At 28.3% G+C, this 17,981-nt stretch overlaps 1 long non-coding RNA gene across 1 annotated transcript; it reads right to left on the bottom strand.

Annotated features, from left to right (window-relative positions):
• Window positions 1-911: 911 nt before the first annotated feature.
• On the bottom strand, window positions 912-17,924 carry LOC111642000. The gene is made up of 3 exons (XR_002759505.1): window positions 17,799-17,924; window positions 17,660-17,717; window positions 912-1,030 (listed from the first exon to the last, which is right to left on the bottom strand). It is a non-coding gene; the product is annotated as an uncharacterized LOC111642000 (long non-coding RNA).
• Window positions 17,925-17,981: the final 57 nt, after the last annotated feature.

Here is a 17,981-nt window from a genome sequence, read left to right on the forward strand (position 1 = left end):
GTCAATGTTGACAATAAGTTAGCTTTCTGCAGACACTTATCTAAAAACAACAGGCATCATTGCTGAAGTAAAGTGTAAGAAACAAGCAAAGTAGATGACAATGAAGATAAAGAAGACACAAATCTTGTCACAGACAAATATCCTGCTTCCCTTACAAATACAGAGGCCAGAAAAGCTCTGAAGCTTTTAAAGAAACATTCTAGAAACTACATCATTTCTAAAACAAGTGTTTTTAATGTGGTTGACTGCTGCACAAAAACATTGCTTTATGCAAGAAGCAAGAATTGTAGACAACAAACTTGTGTAAAAAACTTTTTCACTAGTATTGTCAATGTTTTGTTATTTTGTACATGTATATATTTAAAAATAATAATACATAATGTATTTAAGTGTAACTATATTGTTTATTTTATGATATGTATAATCTCATCAAAACAATGGTAATCTCTGTAATTCAAAATTTCAATAACTCAAAAGGTTTTCCACCACTTCAACTTATCAAGAGTCTACTGTACTGCATAAATATAATTTTGTTAATGAATTAAATGGATAGAATTACAATATGTAAATATAAAAACAATTATAATTTCTTCCAAGATATAATAATAGATTCTGATGATAAGTTTAAAGAGTAGTTATTTTAAAATCAGAATATTTTTCTTATATAGTCACCAAATTGTATGATGTAATTACTCTCTTCCTGCAAAAATTGAAAAATATTTTAAAAATTTAATGTAATGACCATATTTCAACAGATTCCCTAAAGGTCACTATAAAGTGAATCTAGTGTATTACCAAAACTATTATTATTTAAAAAAAAAAAAAACCACAAAAAATTATTTTTCTTTGTAAGTTATTTTTAATATTACCAAATATTTTTTAACAATAAAATAATTTAATTCATTCTACTTACTCGTAATTTGTCTTTCAAAATAGCAGCAGTTGTATTAACTGCAGCAGCAGTATCTTGTTGAACAGTTTGAGAGAGTTCTGTTAAATCTCTTTTCATAAATTCTAATGCTTCAGATGACTAAAAATAAATCAGTTCAATTAAATTAATAAAGTATATCATTAATATAATATGTTACATTAATTTACTTCTATTTTTTTAGCTATTAAAAATATTTCTCATTTTTTATATTGGAAATGTATTATAATGAATTTAAAACACAATTACAAATAATTCAAAAAAGATTTAGAACTAATTGCATTGGAACTAATGTTAATATAATTTGGAATAACATTAAGCTATTAAAAGAGAGAAGCAATGAGTTTCTGTTATGGTTGTTTTAGAATGGTTGATTTATATTTTAATTTTTACTAATCATGTAAGCATAGAAAGGTTATAAATAAAACTGATGCCTGCAGTATAGCACAACTTTAGAATATATTAATCAATAGATTGAATTTTCAGATATATAAAGACATTAAACACACCTTACACACTTTTCCAGCAACTAAATTTAATCAAAACAAATATTTTCAGCCTGACTGATAATCCTATGTCAAGTTTTTAAATAGAGATTCTAGAATATTTTAAAACATAATTTGTCAATGAATATTTTATTCCAAAAATAGAATCTCTATTTAAAAACCTGACAAAAGATTATAAATTAGGCCAAAAACATTTATTTTAATTAAATTTAAACTGTGTAAGGTATGTTTAGTGTCTTTATATATTGTGAAGTTCCAGCTTTGACTATTATTGATTTTTCAGATAACATTAGAAGAAAGTTATTAAATTAATTGAGTAATACAATGATCAAAGCTAATTTACTTATAATAGGAAATAGTCATATTATAGAATTTAAAATTCTTTTATAGTTTAAATTATCCTGCATTCATAATAAAATGAGTTGTTATGATGTAGATACTGAAGATGGACTAAAATAAGATCAAAAACATTTTATGAATCAACAACAAACAGTTCTTGAAATAGTAGTAATTATTTTGACAAATTTATATTGTGGTGCTGTGTTTCACTGAATTTGAAGACATTGTTATCAAACAAGTAATGATTCAAATATACAGGTTTGCCTATAATCATTTAATAACAATGTATTAAATTTAGCTGTATATTTAATTGTGAAATTATGACTGCAATGAATTACAAAATAAATAAGTTACATAGTTGAATTAACTAAATTTAATTATCAAAAAAATTTTATTGAAATTACATTAATCATTATTTATTACATATATTGAGTAGTTTGAATTAATACATGATATAACTTTTTTTAAATCTTGTTATTTATCATATAACATATTTACTCCATTAATATCCTTAATATTCAAACATTTTCTAGACTTAAACAGAAAACTTAAATTTACCACAACATTACATTCTATTAATAATAATAATAATAATAATAATTATAATGATGATAAACATATTCCATTCCAAATTTGAGAAAAGTAAATGAATTTGTAGACTCATTTGATAATTTTATCTAATTTCTTTCAAATAACACTGTCGAAGAGAACAACAGAATTGGTTGACTTTGAACTGATAATGCATGTGTCTCAGATAAAAGACAGTTGGCAAGATCACGCCACCGAGGTAGACCTGGAATAGAGCTAAGACAAGCAAAACCACTGATTGGTGGGCTGTTGGTTATCGACGACTATATAAAGTCAATATGAAAGCGGGAAATGCAAGTTTGGACTATCTCACTGACTGAGTTCTACAATAGCCAAAGAAAGTGTTACTGCTAGACAACTGCTCATTCATCGTAAGATGTCTTCTTGACAAACAAGTTCAAGAGACATAACTATTTGAACTTTACATTGTGTTATTGGCATGCCAGAATGAATGTCAATTGTGAACAGTTGTATTTTTAACTTTACTAACACACTTTACATTTTACATTTGTTTCAAATTTTATTCTGTTTTAATAGTTTAGATAACAAACATGAAAGGGTATTGCATCACAGAGTTTTCATTTGATCAAAATCAACAAAGGTTTTTCCAAGATATCTGAAAAACTACAGAAAGTTTTTGAATTTTTATGTTGCAGCACATACAAATTCAAAGCTGAAATCTGGTATGTGGTAGTTTGGGGGCTAAAGCTGACTCACCAAAAAATTTTGGCTTGATTACTGATTTAGGTGGAAACACCATAGGATGTAGTAATGCCTTTTATAAATTAATGTAATTACTTTTTACTTAAATGAATATAGTTATGTACAAATAAATACTGCAAAGTTTTATATGTAAGAGTTCATCCATAAACCACATATCTTGGTTTAGGAGAGAGAAAGTGGTACAAGAAAAGTCCATAAAAGAGTACATTAATCAATTAAATTAGCCAATTTCCTTGCAACATCAGTGTATGATCTTTCTCAAGTGTTAAGTGGAAGTGCTATTAGCAATACTTTTTATGCTCTCCATTTAACATGAGTTATACAGAAATACAAAGTATTTTTAAAAACTATCAATGAAACATAAGTGTGTTGAAAATAAGATTTCCTTTTCTTATTTGAAAGATTGAAGAACTGTAGTTTGAGATTCCTAGAGTTGCCAGATCTTAGGTTTTTCCCAGAGCTTTATAAGCTGTATATTTTTTTTTTGTACATTTTCTTTTGTCTGTAAGACAATTTCTTCCTTTTTTTCCTCTCACATCCATACACATCAAAAGATTTTATTTTAAAACTCCCAGAATATTATAATTACATTATAATTACAACTAGAATATTCTAGTTTTGAAAATGCTATTGATATACATTATATTAAAATTGCAAGAATTTGTTAACCTTGATGAGCTATATAAGAAATTTTGTGTGTGTAGGGATGTTTTATTAGAGTATTTTAATTATCAAAGTAGTGATGTTTATAAGTGGCTGTATTTTTTCTAAAGTTTCTAAGGAAAGTGTTCAAACACAAATAAAGTCATGAGGTTTTTACTAAGTATTCCATGCACTAATTTACCTTTGAAGGAAGGGTTTTTCAGTAATGAAGAATAAATGGACATATGATAGAAACAGGAACCATCTAGAGCTGATCAAAGCAGAACTACAGATTGTACACAATTTCTCTTTCACTGTAAGCAATTTCACCAATTTGCAAAACAGAATGAAAACTTATTAAGTGCACCTAATCACAAGTGAAATATTAGGAGTAAATAGCATGTAAGTTAATGTAAACAATGTTCTATACAATGTAATAAAATGTTTGACTTGAAATAGAAAGTCTTCCTTTCTTTTTTCTGAAAAACCCTGGCAACTGTAGGGATTGCCCTAAATTACACATTATTATTTTTATACTTTTCAACTACTATCTCACTCCTGTAACACTGTCATACATGATTACGTTTTCATGCAAGACAATGATATAAAGCAAGTGGCTTGGAACACAAGAATTTGTATTCCAAGCCATATGCTTTGGATGGTTATTGTGAGAATATGTGCAAGGTATGAGAGTGTTATTCGTAACTAGTGTTGCCACCAGGCCGGTTTTTAAATTCATGGTCCGGATTAATTATTAATTTGTCCAGTTTTTGTAGAAATTGTGATAAAACAAATTAAATTTATAAAAATATTTGAAAGTATTTTACTTGAATGGTTAGAGACTAACTTCATACCCCCACCCAAAGTTATCTCCATCTTATCCTAGGCTGAGTGGCAGAAAATGTACTTTTAAAATTCAAACTTGCAAATATCTCTGGCAAATATTAGGTTTGTTCCAACACAAGTCCCTAACTGGTTTAAAACTGGCATGTGTGTTGTTCAGTTCTTGGCTGTAAAATGACATTGCACATGCCTCGTACAGTTTCAAATTCAAACCAGTTAGGGACTTGTGTTGGAACAAACCTATTGTAAAGCAAATGTGACAGTTTCTGTTTACAAGTTTATAATTTTTATTTTAATTATTTAATATGACAACTCAAGAAATTGAAAGCCCTAAAAAAGAGGAAACAAACTCGTAAATTTAATAAAGATTGGCTGATACAAAACGAATTTCAAAAATGGTTACGACCTGTTCGAGACAGTGTTGCCAATTTTTATAAATTTCTGACCCTGTCCAGGTCAGCAATTTTGAAAAGGTGGCAACACTACTCATAACCCTATTGTTCCCTATTGATTGGGACATTAGGACCCACTCACTCTGTCACTGGATGGCGATATATTACTATTTAAATTAAGGAAGACAAAAAGATTGTGGGATCTCAGTCCTGGCATGGACCTGACACCAGCTAGGATAGGAATTTGTGCCCTATATTTTAACATGTGTTGTTAAAATCTATATTTAAAAGGAGGGGTGTATAATTATCTTGTGGGGAAGTCAAGGGTAAGTTCTAATCATAGGTGGTTCGAATATCCATATTCAACCAAGGGAACAGACAGTTTAACAAATAACAAACATACGAGGGCTGTTCGGAAAGTTCGCGGCCTCAAATAGAACAACAAACAAAATAATGTTAAAACTTTTTTATTTTTCAATGTAGTCTCCTTTGTTAGCAATGCACTTATTCCAGTGATGTTCTAGCTTTTTTATGCCATTACAATAGGTCGATTTGTCAAGGTGTGCAAAATACTCGTTTACTTCAGAGATGACTTTGTCATTTGAGTGGAATCTCTTTCCAACCAAGAATTATTTTAAATTTGGAAAAAGGTGGAAGTCACTGGGGGCCAAATCAGGTGAGTATGGTGAATGTGGAACTAATTGGAAGCTAAGTTCGTTTATTTTTTGTTCAGTGATTCTGACATTATCGTGGTGAAACAGAACCTTCTTCTTCAAGTGTGGCCTCTTCGATTTCTTTCTTCAGTTTTTCCAAAAGTATACAGTAATAGACAGCATTGATGGTCTTTCCTCTTTCTAGGTAGTCAATAAAGATGATTCCTTTAGCATCCTCAAAAAACCGAGGCCATCACTTTCCCTGCTGATGGAACTGTTTTTGCCTTCTTTAGTGGTGGCGAACTGGGGTGTTTCCATTGCTTCGACTGTTCTTTTGTTTCAGGAGTGTAGTTATGGATCCATGTTTCGTCAGTAGTCACAAACAGATGCAAGAAATCCCGTGGGTTTTTCTTGTAGAAGTCCAGACACTTCTTTGACATCAAAGTGTGAACACGTCTTTGCTCAGCGGTCAGCAGATGCGGCACCCAACTTCCTGAGACCTTCGTCATACCCAAATCTTCGGTTAGGATGTGGTGCACTCGGTCGACAGAGATGCCTGTTGTCTCAGCTATCTCACGCGTTTTCAAACGGCGATCTGCTAATACCAAATCGTGAACTTTCTCGATGTTTTCTTCAGTGACAGCAGTTGACGGCCGTCCGCTGCGAGGGTCATGTTTCACACTCTCTCTGCCAGATTTAAAAAGGGCTGTCCATTTTTTCACAGTGGTTTATGAAGGAGCAGACTCTCCTAAAACTTCATCCATGTCAGCTTTGATTTGAGATGGGGTCAACCCTTTTTTCGTCAGGTATTTTATGACCGCACGAGTCTCCGTCTTCTCCATTTTTGACAAAGCATGTGCACACTGACTATCTGCTAAGCTGTCATGGCAAAACTTTATGACAAATCAAGCGGAAATTGGTATCGTATCTTTAGCAAGGATGGCTGAATTATTCCCGCCAAAAATTAAATTGATCACAGCGCCGCATATAGGCAAGGCCGCGAACTTTTCGAACAGCCTCGTAAGTTTAATAAATAAAAGTAAAGACATATATAAAAGAATAATCTATCGCTAACTCAATGCCTAATTACATACATCTCTAAACATGGAGAGAGAGTTTACAAAAGGTTCTAATTATAATACCTCTCGCTAGTTGATTCCTTCAGTTGATGTAATCCAAATGATATGTGAAGATGTCTTTCTGATATGGAGACAGAGAAGGGCTGTATAGTAGTGAGACAGGACTTCAATGCCCAACCGCTTCAGCTATGCAGGAATATTCTTATGGCTGTCCTCTTCTATATTGCTTCTCCCCTATGGCAATCCTAGATTATCATCAGCTGCTGATACAATTCGGGCAGGTTCTTATTATAGTTGACTGCCTGTTATTATGGCAGGTTCTTATTATTGGTGACTGCCCTGAGAATATGATTTCTCTGCCTATTATCCTAAATTCCTCTCCAATTGGGTTTTAGTATTCGTAACATCTGACGGGATGCATTTCTGACACAAGGAATAGATGTTCGTCGGAAATGTGTGATAACATCTCTCCCAAAGGAAGTTTTATTTCCCTTTCCCATGAAAAGTAACAAAATGTGTCATTTTTGACATTAAAATGTTACTTTAATCTGTTGATGAATTGAATAAATTTTTAACTGATTATATAAAATTATTCTCTACTTTTGAATTCTCACATTATTATACCACCCATCTCCAAAATTACATAATGCATATCCTCAATCAACCCCCTTAATTGACTAAGGAATAATATAAAGCACAGGAAATAGTAAACATTACATTATTTTATTAATTACATATATAACATACAAAGCAGTGGCATAAACAGTACAGTTCAATGCTATTCAACACTTCGAAAATAAAAATGAACCATTCTGTTACTCAAGGCTTAAAACCCTAGCATCACACATTATTCCTGTAAATACTCTCATCCTCTTGTCCCATCAATATAACAAATACCTGCATCTACAGCAATTACTACATATCCATATCTGTGTTATGTAATTTATGGACAATCCTTTAAATGGGTCTGAAGTGAATACAGAATAATAACACAATTTTTAAATAATTTTAAACATAAAATGAATTATATACATAAGGTCATAAAATATTTGTAAATTGAGAGAAAGGAGAAGAGGATTAGATCTTCCACAAGAATTGGAAAAATTTGTATAAATGAAACAGCTATATTTTTTTTTAAAATCATTCCTTTAAAAAACTTCTTAAAAGATTAAAAAACTTCAAAGGTTAATATAGAAGACAACCGTCATTTTTTTTTTAATCTATAACCACATTTTATCAGAGACAAAACTATTAAGGATTACATCCATTAGCTTTTATTACAATACAATGCATTTCAGGTGCAAAGTTTGTTACACACGCACTCCTCTTCATTAGGACGATGCTTCGAGGGTAGGACATTGATATAATGGAGCATTGTATGCTTTAGCAAAAGAATTATGTATTACCTGAAGAGGGGTGCATGTGTAACAAATTTTGCACCCAAAATGCATTGTATTGTAATAAAAGCTAACGGACGTAATCCTTAGTAGTTTTGTCTCTGATAAAATGAGGTTATAGATAAAAAACGACGGTTGTCTTCTGTATTAACCTTTGAAGTTTTTCAATCTTTTAAGAAGTATTTTAAAGGATTGATTTTTTTTAAATATATAAAAAAAAAAACCACACATTAAATATATACATTATCTGTTACTGAAACAGATTTAATTTGAAATGAAGATAGATTGGAGACAATACTAGAAAATGTATAACTCATGGACATTAAAATTTTATTTAAAGTATAGCTTGTGTTTATAAACTTTATTTCCTCCACTGTACCTTTGTTTCTATAACTTATTGTAACTTTTCCAAAAAGGAGGTATATTGAAATTTTCATATGGTTTCTTGGGGGGATGATGCTAAAGATCACATTTGACCATCAAGGGGATAGAATGAGTTTAAACTATAAATAAAATAGGGTACGTGGTTTATGCATGAACCTCAAAGGTTACACAAAATTATAAGCATTCAAATATAAAAGATTAAAAATATAATCTTAAAAGTATTTAAATTGAAAAAGATAGCAAAACAAATAACTGAATCAATTTATTTATATGTATTGTACAATTTAGATGGGTGATTATCACCCATCTAAATTGTAAAGTAAACTATACCAGCTGACTTAAATTCTGATATTACTGATGTTTGATATATCAAATAATCAAATATTGATATGTTATTTTCCAATATTGAAGTCAGAAAAGTAAATATCAGATAATACCATTACTGACATTTGATATTGATAATGAAAATTATTGAAGTTTATGAAGTTAATTAAGGTAATTCAAGTACTTCATTCAAATCATTTCTTATATATTTGTCATAATATTCCAATTTAACTAGTTTTTGGTCAATAGATGGTGCTACATGTCAATCCAGTGAAACAATGTAAACATATTAATTGATAAATAGAAATTCAATTAATATTTTTGTGTAGGATGTACAACATTATTTAAGTTAGAAGTATGTTAACATATCTGCCAAGTTTCATAGCAATTGTTTGAACAGCCTAGGAATGTATAATGAACAAACAAACATTCTCATTTACAGATATAGATTATCTAACAGAATAATTTAAAATTTGTTTCTATAAGTGATTTTCAGTAATTTTAAAACTCATTCAGCAATGACTTGTTATAAATAAAAATTTAAACTATTATGCTTAATTTCAATCTAATGATTGAAATTGAATTAGCTTAAGGAATTTAATTTAAGGAATTAATTGATTGGTATATAAAGTTTTTGGGAAATAATAGGATAAATGTTTTCCAAGATTAAATTCCATTTTCATATCAAATGTTATGTAATTTATATTTAAGAATTACATGGAGAAAATTTATCACACCTGTTCATAGAAAACCTATTCCATTCCCTATTTATCATACTTTGATGCAAAAATGTTTTCATTATAAGACTGCATTTTTGCAAATTTGATTAAAAGGGTATTTGCTCTATTCCCACAAAATACATAGTAAAATGAAAATAATGTATCTATAATGGTTATCTTGAATAGATAGCCATTATAGGTACTGTACATTATTTCCAATTTACTATGCATTATTTCCATTTATTATTTTGGGTTTACACCTTGCTTCATAAAAAAAGTAAAACAATTTCTTTCATAAGATCAAAGAGTATAAACTAAAAATAAACATCATCAGCGATTCAAGTTCTATTTTTAATATGTCTCCAGATTTTTACAATCTCAGATAGGATCTTAAAGCCATGAAATCTGTCTATTATAATAAATATCAGGCTTGTTCTCTTTCATATCATTTTCAGAAACCCATAATAACATATTTGTGCACATAATTATCTTGAGAGTCCTAAATTTTCATTAATAAAAAAATTAAATAGAATATGTTCCTATGGCTAAAAACTCATAAGGTTCCAATTTACAAGATCTTGTATTATATCAATACAATAGAAGTTACATATTTGCAGAACTAAAATTCATTTACTCACAGAAGGATTAACAAAAATCACAAAATAATGGATAAGGAGATAAAAACATTAAAGATTGTTTAATCTTAAATGTATCATATTGCAATATCTTGTTGTCAATCATTAGACAACAATAATGGATACATATTAAAAACTATACAAGTTTCTAATGTTATTTTAACATGTGTATACTTATGCCAATGGTTCTTAATCTAGAAAAGAGGTCTTGCATCTTAAGAGTGCAAGATCTTAATAAAATGTATTAATATAAAATTATACACTTTTCCTTATGTATATCCATAACTTAGAACTAGAACCTAGAACAAAAGAATATGGGAGCACCACATTACATCTAGAGATATGGAAGATATGAGATCTTACTTAAAGTTCGGTCTAAATCTTTTTTGTTGTTAATATAATACGTTTGCTGTTTTATTCAATTCCTATGTATAACATCCTTTTAATCCAAAGAATTTTTCTTGGTAGACAATCTTACAGCATTTTGTTTAGAAAATTTATTTTAAAAATTTGAACTCAAATACATTTCGGATTGGCTTATGTTTCCAACCCCTCTTCAATGCTGTTAAAAAATATACAAATTGTAATAAAGGACATGACATTATTTAAAATCATGTAGGAAGATTTCTACAAGTAAGTTTACTTGTAGAAATTTTTGTATTTAAATTACTTGTATTTTTCTTACTGAAAAATGTAAGTTTTATAGAAAATCTTAAATGAATACGTTTTACACTGTTAAAGTGTATAAAGTTTTATAACATGTTTTAAACCGCAATAATTTATATTTTTATATTATAGTTGTTATACACCTATGGAAGATAAAATTATAGAAATAGATTTTTAATATGTACCATTATTTGAGATGTAAGTTTTGTATTGTAGAAATCTTCTAACGTGATTTTAAATAACATTGCGTCCTTTATTACGATTTGTATATTTTTTAACAGCACTGAAAAGGGGTTGGAAACATAAGCCAACCCGAAATGCATTTTAGTTCAAATTTTTAAAATAAAACTAATTTTCTAACCAAAATGCTGTAAGATCGTCTACCAAGAAAAATTCTTTGGATTAAAAGGACTTTATACATAGACATAGAAACTTTCTTGTTGTATTGTTGCTTTATTTGAGGCTTCAAAAAAATTATGGATTTAAGATATAAACATTAAATTTTACTGTAACTTTTAATTTTTAGCAACATTCCAAAATGAATACTAATTTCATTTTTTTTTTTAAATTTATTCTTTACAACATTTGATTTGAGGATGAGATTTAATCTTCAAAACATTTATCCTATTGTTTTCCAACAACCTCTTTAATTTACTTGTAGTTAGTTGATTGATTTCATTACATTAAAGAAAAATAACAGAAAGAATACAGTATATATATTTTTTTATAAAAAAATAATGACAAAATATTTCAGGCATACATTTAAAATTTAATTATTATTCATTATGATGATGATAATTATTATTATTACTATTATCATCATTATTCTATTAAATCATCTTAAGAAAAGTTTAGATAAATAAATCCAGAAGAAATCCAAATTTAAATTAAGTATTATTTCATTAATGAATATGAAAGTTTAAAAAAAATATAAAATATATATTATATAATAAGATTTTCTTTTTCTGAAAAGAATTTCAAATGAATAACGAGCAATTATTTTATTGTGACATCAAAATGCCGAACCACAATTTTTAATCATATTTTTAATTTATTTAATTAAAAATATATGCACTCCACCTTCATATTAGTAGAGTCTTGCCCCTCTACATCATATTTTTCCTTTAGCAGTTAAATCACACCAGTCATCTATCTAACTCCATTCTCAAGATTAAATTAAGGAAGGACAGACAGTAAGAGAGACAACAGTGAGAATTTATGTCTACAATTTTTTCAAATTGCAGTCCAATAATAGTTTTATTTATTTGAAACTGTTTTAGCTGCAATATGGAAGTTCTAAAATTTAATATAATCCTAGGAAAAATGAAAACTGATAGTTTAAATGTGAGATTAGAGAAAATATCAAAAGTTAAGGAAAAGAATTGTTATAAAAAATATTCCTGATTGCATTTTAGACTTTTTCTGGTCAATTTTTATAATAAAACAAAAAATATTGTACTAGTTTGTATAGTAATATGATCTCTAAATCAACAGATAAATTTCTGATAAAACTTTTGAACCAATTGCAGAATGAAGTCTTGCATAAACCATGGCTTAAACTATTCTTTGTACTTGTTAAAATCCTTGCTTTTGAGCATTTACTCAAACATCACATTCTTTATGTAAAGAAATTTACATTATTTTTCTTGAAATATATATACTGTTTATTACATTTGGTGAATTTAAAATTGGTTTAAGAGTGCATTTAGACTAGCAAGAAAATTTGTGCCAATTGCTTCTGATACTATCATCATTAGTGTTAACAGCTTTGTTATTTGACTTGCCCAACTTCAGAAGTCTGTGTATGTGACAGCTGTGCTTACTTGTCTAAACAGATATCTGCATTCATGGGTTTTCTTAAAATACTTCCTATTTGTTTCACTATTTGGTGACTTAAACAGCACAAGTTTTCCAATCTCGGAAGTAAGAATATATGGAGTAATGCAGAAATAAAAACTTTAATATCTCTGCATGAAAAATGTTTATTTTGATTTCTATAAGTTATAGAAATCAAAATAAACAACAAGAAACATTAAAATTAATTGCAACAAAACTTAATCCTGACAGTAATGAAGTTTCGCAAAATGTTATCAATGTATAGTAAATAGAAAAGTCCTAAAATAATTACAATAAATGAATTCTACTGTATTTTTATATTCAAGTATCTTTATTTTATTATAAAATTTTTAAATATAATTTTCAGAAAACTGACAAACTTGATATCTAATTCTAAAATCAAATTCCTATATTATATTATATTATTATTTTATTAGACTGCTTTGAAAGTTTGACAAAATTTACATATTCTAATTAATGTTTTTAAATAAAATAAATTGATTAATTCAGAAACTGATAGTTAATTATCAAATATAGCTAAGCTTGCTATTTTGTAAAATACAAAAAAATTATTTAAAAGCAATATTATTTTTGCTTCATAAATCAGAATGACTAATTTTTAGATAATCAGAAATGCAAGGTAATCTATTTGGACAGTAAACTCTTATCAAAAAGTTTTATCTTCTTAAAGAAATATCTCTCCCCTATTGCAGCAGTATAAAAATTCACAGAAAGAGAAGTAAAAAACATTACTTTTTTTTAAACGTTATTTTTAAAGATTTCAAAATAATCTTTAAACATAATTTTGTTTCTAAAGAAATTTTTTTCTGTGTTGAGAAGTTTTCATTATAAAACTAACAACATATTTGCATACACCAAAACTCCAAAAAAGAATCTATGTACAGGTAACCCCCGTATAACACGGCACTTCTATAGCACGGATTCGCTCTAACACGGTTCGAAAATTGGTACCATCCCCCGTATAACACGGTACTTTTATAGCACGGATCCACTCTGACACAGTTCGAGAATTGGGTAAAACCCTCGTACAACAGGAAATGTAATAAATTTTTACATACTTAAGTAATAATAGTTCACGAAAATTATTATTTTCGTGAACTATTAGTACTTAAGTATGTAAATTTTCTCTTCTCGCCTTCTGTCGATACACGTGGTCCTTCTCGAAACTTGTTTCAATGTTGCCAGATCGCGACGCTTCTGCTTCTGATGTTGCCGAATGTTTTTCCCTTATTCCATACTTGCTTTATTCTTCATAAGTGCTTAGCACCATATAAGGAAATTTATAAAGACCTTTTAACTAGAAGCAAGCAATCTAAAATTACATACATTTTGCAAAAGGTAAAGCATGGATCTGAAGATAATGCAGAAAAATGCTCAGAGGATAAGGATAACTTGCCAAAAAGAAAACGCTCTCGGTTAATTAATAGTGTTTTTAGTGATGACGAAGAAAACATTGTTTAATTTATATTAATATGTATCACTTAAAAAAATTTTAATGAAGATATTTATCTTAATTATGAAAATATACTAGCAATGTTTTTAATTTTTTGAACCTAACCCTCCTTTTCGTATTAGTTCTTTGTTTCGTATAACACGGATTCGCATAACACGGCAATTTTTTGGAACGTAACTACCGTGTTATACGGGGGTTACCTGTATTATGACTGAGGAGGGACCTGTTAGGTCTGAAATGCACATAAAAAAAAAATAAATAAATACATAGAAGAAAACTATGTTGCAAGGTCATTCTGTTCTGTGGCTATCCAGTTTGATAAGTCTATAGAAAAAGTGCACTAGCACAAAACATAGAAAATGAGACTTTTTCTGTTTGTTTTTTTCATTACACTGTAAAAACACAATCAATTAAAAATAACATTAATTTTTTTAATTTAAACTAGTCAGTCATTCTAAAAAAATGATAGTCAATGATCAGAATAAGCAAGCAAATGATTAATTTAAGAAACTAAGATTTCTGCTGTTTTTACTATGTTTTTTACTCTATTTGTATAATTTTGATTATAGTATTTTAGACATTGATAATTCATATCTAAAAATATGCAGTCATCATCACAAAATTTCAAATTATCTTAAAGCTGAGCATTGATTTAAGATAACTTCTCTGTTATGGTTTTGAATTTATATAAATTATGATTACACAATAAACCTCAATTAATTTGGTTTGCTAAGAACTGTATTAGGTAGCAAACTTTCTTCATAAAGAAATTTTGTGTAAAATTGATATTTAGTAAATAGCACAAAATAAACATCTTCTAAATATTAACACTGTATTGAGTAATAAACATCCACAAACAAAACCTTTTTCATCAGTGTTGTATGCCAGTTAGTTCAGCACCTGAAGAAGACCTTGGTGGAGGCTGAAAACGTTAGTAGGTTTTGTATCAAATACAACACTGATTAAAAAAAAAGTTTTGTTTGTGGATGTTTAGTAAATAGCACATTTAAAACAAAATAAGTATCAAAATCTTTATTCATTTGAAATTAAAAAATTTATAATGTATATATCAATTGTTTCTTCACATAGTCTGTCAATTTGTCAAGCTATCTGTTTCAATACATCATCAATTTTTTAATGTCATTTTAACATAATTCAGGCAGTGAGTTCATTCTTCTATGAAACTGCCTAAATTTCATATTGATGTGGAATGTTAATTAGTTAAGGCCATACCTTATGAGAACAATTGTGATAACAAGAGTCTTCTAAAATGTGCCATATACAGTACAGAAATTAATCACTAATGGAAATGTTCAGAGATTCATTAATGGATGCATCATTGCCTAGCAAACTTTCAGGGACAGTGGGATTCTGAAACTAGTAGTGCAATGAGACCAACATCTAAATAAATTGAAAGACTATATAGAAAGTAGACAATGATTTGATTGTAACTTGCATGTCTCAAAATTTTTCTATCTGTTATAATTTTCAAAAACAATTTTCTAATCATATTTTTCATTATTTATTGCATTAAATGCTAATAATTATCATGTACAGGTTTTAAAAAACATGCTGAATAAGTAAGCACAAATATGTATGTTAAAGTTTCAAATAAATAATGTCATGAATATTATAGTTAACTGTTATGTAATTAGAAAATAATAGATAATAAGCATAATTTCTATCAGTTCATCAAATATAAAGTCAGCTGCCATCATATTATGTACAGTATTCTCAATATCAGACATCTATTATTCTATTTAAAATGGAGTTACGATATGTATGTCATGTAATAATTTTCAATTTGCATTAAATATGGATTAATATTAAATTTTCATACAAAATTTATACAATAAAAATTTGTTCAGTTTCTATTTTCATTTGATCAACAGAAAATTAAAATTAAATAGATAAATCTCTTTTAAATAAATAAATTTGCAAACACTTAGATATTTAATTTCTCATTCCCTGTGATTATTTTTTTCCCATCTCTCCTGCTGTTGTTTTGAAATGGAGAGACTAATAGTTTGCAGTCCTCAAGACATTAGAAACATCAAAATTTAAGATATTAATCAGAATAACTGTATATCTTATTAAATTCTAATAAATGTTTTCAGTTCTCTTAAAATTTCATAGCTATTTGCCTTCAAATATACGAGCTCTAAGATGGCTTTTTCTTTTCCGCTACACTTATTACACCATCAATGAAACGGAAGACAAACTTTAGAAAGACTTTTTATTTATTTGAGTATGCATTTCGGATAATTATATCCCTTTTCAACTCTTTCTTACAAATGGATTGTGAGAAATGCAGGAGTTGTGACATTAGATAAAATATGGATGGTGATTATTGATTAACAGGTATAAGCTAAGTGAACATGACTGCCTGGTACATAGTGTTGGAAAGAACATCCCAGTATACACAACACAATGTTGATTTAATATTAAAAAAATTGGGAACCTTGATCTTGGTTACAGTAAGGGTAATAGAAACCTTTTGGAACAACCAGTATGATGAAGTGAAGTTAGTGCACCATTAAAATAAAGTTCATTTATTTTAATGGTTAATATTAACTCAACATTAATAATTTGGTGGTACACACGGTTACTTCGGTAAGTACCACAGGACAACCAGTGATATCATAACAGTGATTTTTAAATGCAGTTGGTTATTTAGGTCACATTTTCTAAACATCTTAGTAACTACCAGCAGTTACCGGTAACACCAATTACAATTTCCAAATGCGCCCTAGGAAGATAGAACCGACTAAACTACTTGTTTGATATTGCTTATGTATGGATATTTGCAGTGGCAGCTCACTTCAAAAATCTCGCAACACACTAAAATGCTGCAGCACAATGGTTGAGAATCACTGATTTAAAACAATACATCTGAAAACATTATACTGTACATCAGAAAACAATTGATGTATGTCTAATTAAAATAAATTTTACCAAGAATAATTTGAAAATAAAAATCATGTAAGAATTAAAAGCTATACTTTTAATTTGAATTTTTGACTTTTTAGAATCATAACAGGCAAAATAAAATAGCTATAGCTCTTCAATTTCGTTGTAATGATATTGAAATTTTTTTAAAAATTGTTTAAAAATATGACGATTTTATAATTTTAATTTTTAAGCAGTAAGTATTTGTAATACGGTACACACTTAATTTCAGCTGTCGGGTTTAATTTACATTCAGGTGAACACATTCAATGGTAAGTTAAATATTCGATTTTTTCTTATTTACATTGATTTCGCCATATGGATGTTAATAACATGTGCGATTTAATTATAAAAATGATTACATGTATTCTAATAAAACATTTTAATTATAGCAATGATGTTTTTAACACATAAACAAGTAAAACACCAACATTACTTAATTTTTTCTAATTTAAACATCTGCGGAAGTATTAATCATTCGTTTGCATGAGGATAATTTTTAAATCTTTAGAAAATAAAACTTTTAAACACGTAAAACATATTTATTTTAAATTATATGAAAAATAACAAATGCAGACATACTTTCAGTTTAGCAGTTTCGATCCAACTACTCCACCAAGAACCACTACTCTCTCCATTACTGTTAAAAATTAATTGTATTTTGTAATTAATTTCATTTTTGTTTTAAACATTAAAATTATTATAAAACATCACTGTATACCTTTGCTCGGCCATCTTTGACTGTTTACGTCAAACATCGCCACCTGGTTACAATTAAAATATAAGTAATGCCGTATGTTTAATTATGTAAATTATAAAATAAATTAAATTATTATTTTATGTTTGGTACAGTTATTCCTTCTCTACTCGGAGATTACACGGAAGGAAAAACTGCTGGATGGTG

The sequence above is a fragment of the Centruroides sculpturatus genome, unplaced genomic scaffold (assembly GCF_000671375.1).
Source record: "Centruroides sculpturatus isolate CEXI.00-Female unplaced genomic scaffold, Cexi_2.0 scaffold113, whole genome shotgun sequence".
Classification (NCBI taxonomy): domain Eukaryota; kingdom Metazoa; phylum Arthropoda; class Arachnida; order Scorpiones; family Buthidae; genus Centruroides; species Centruroides sculpturatus.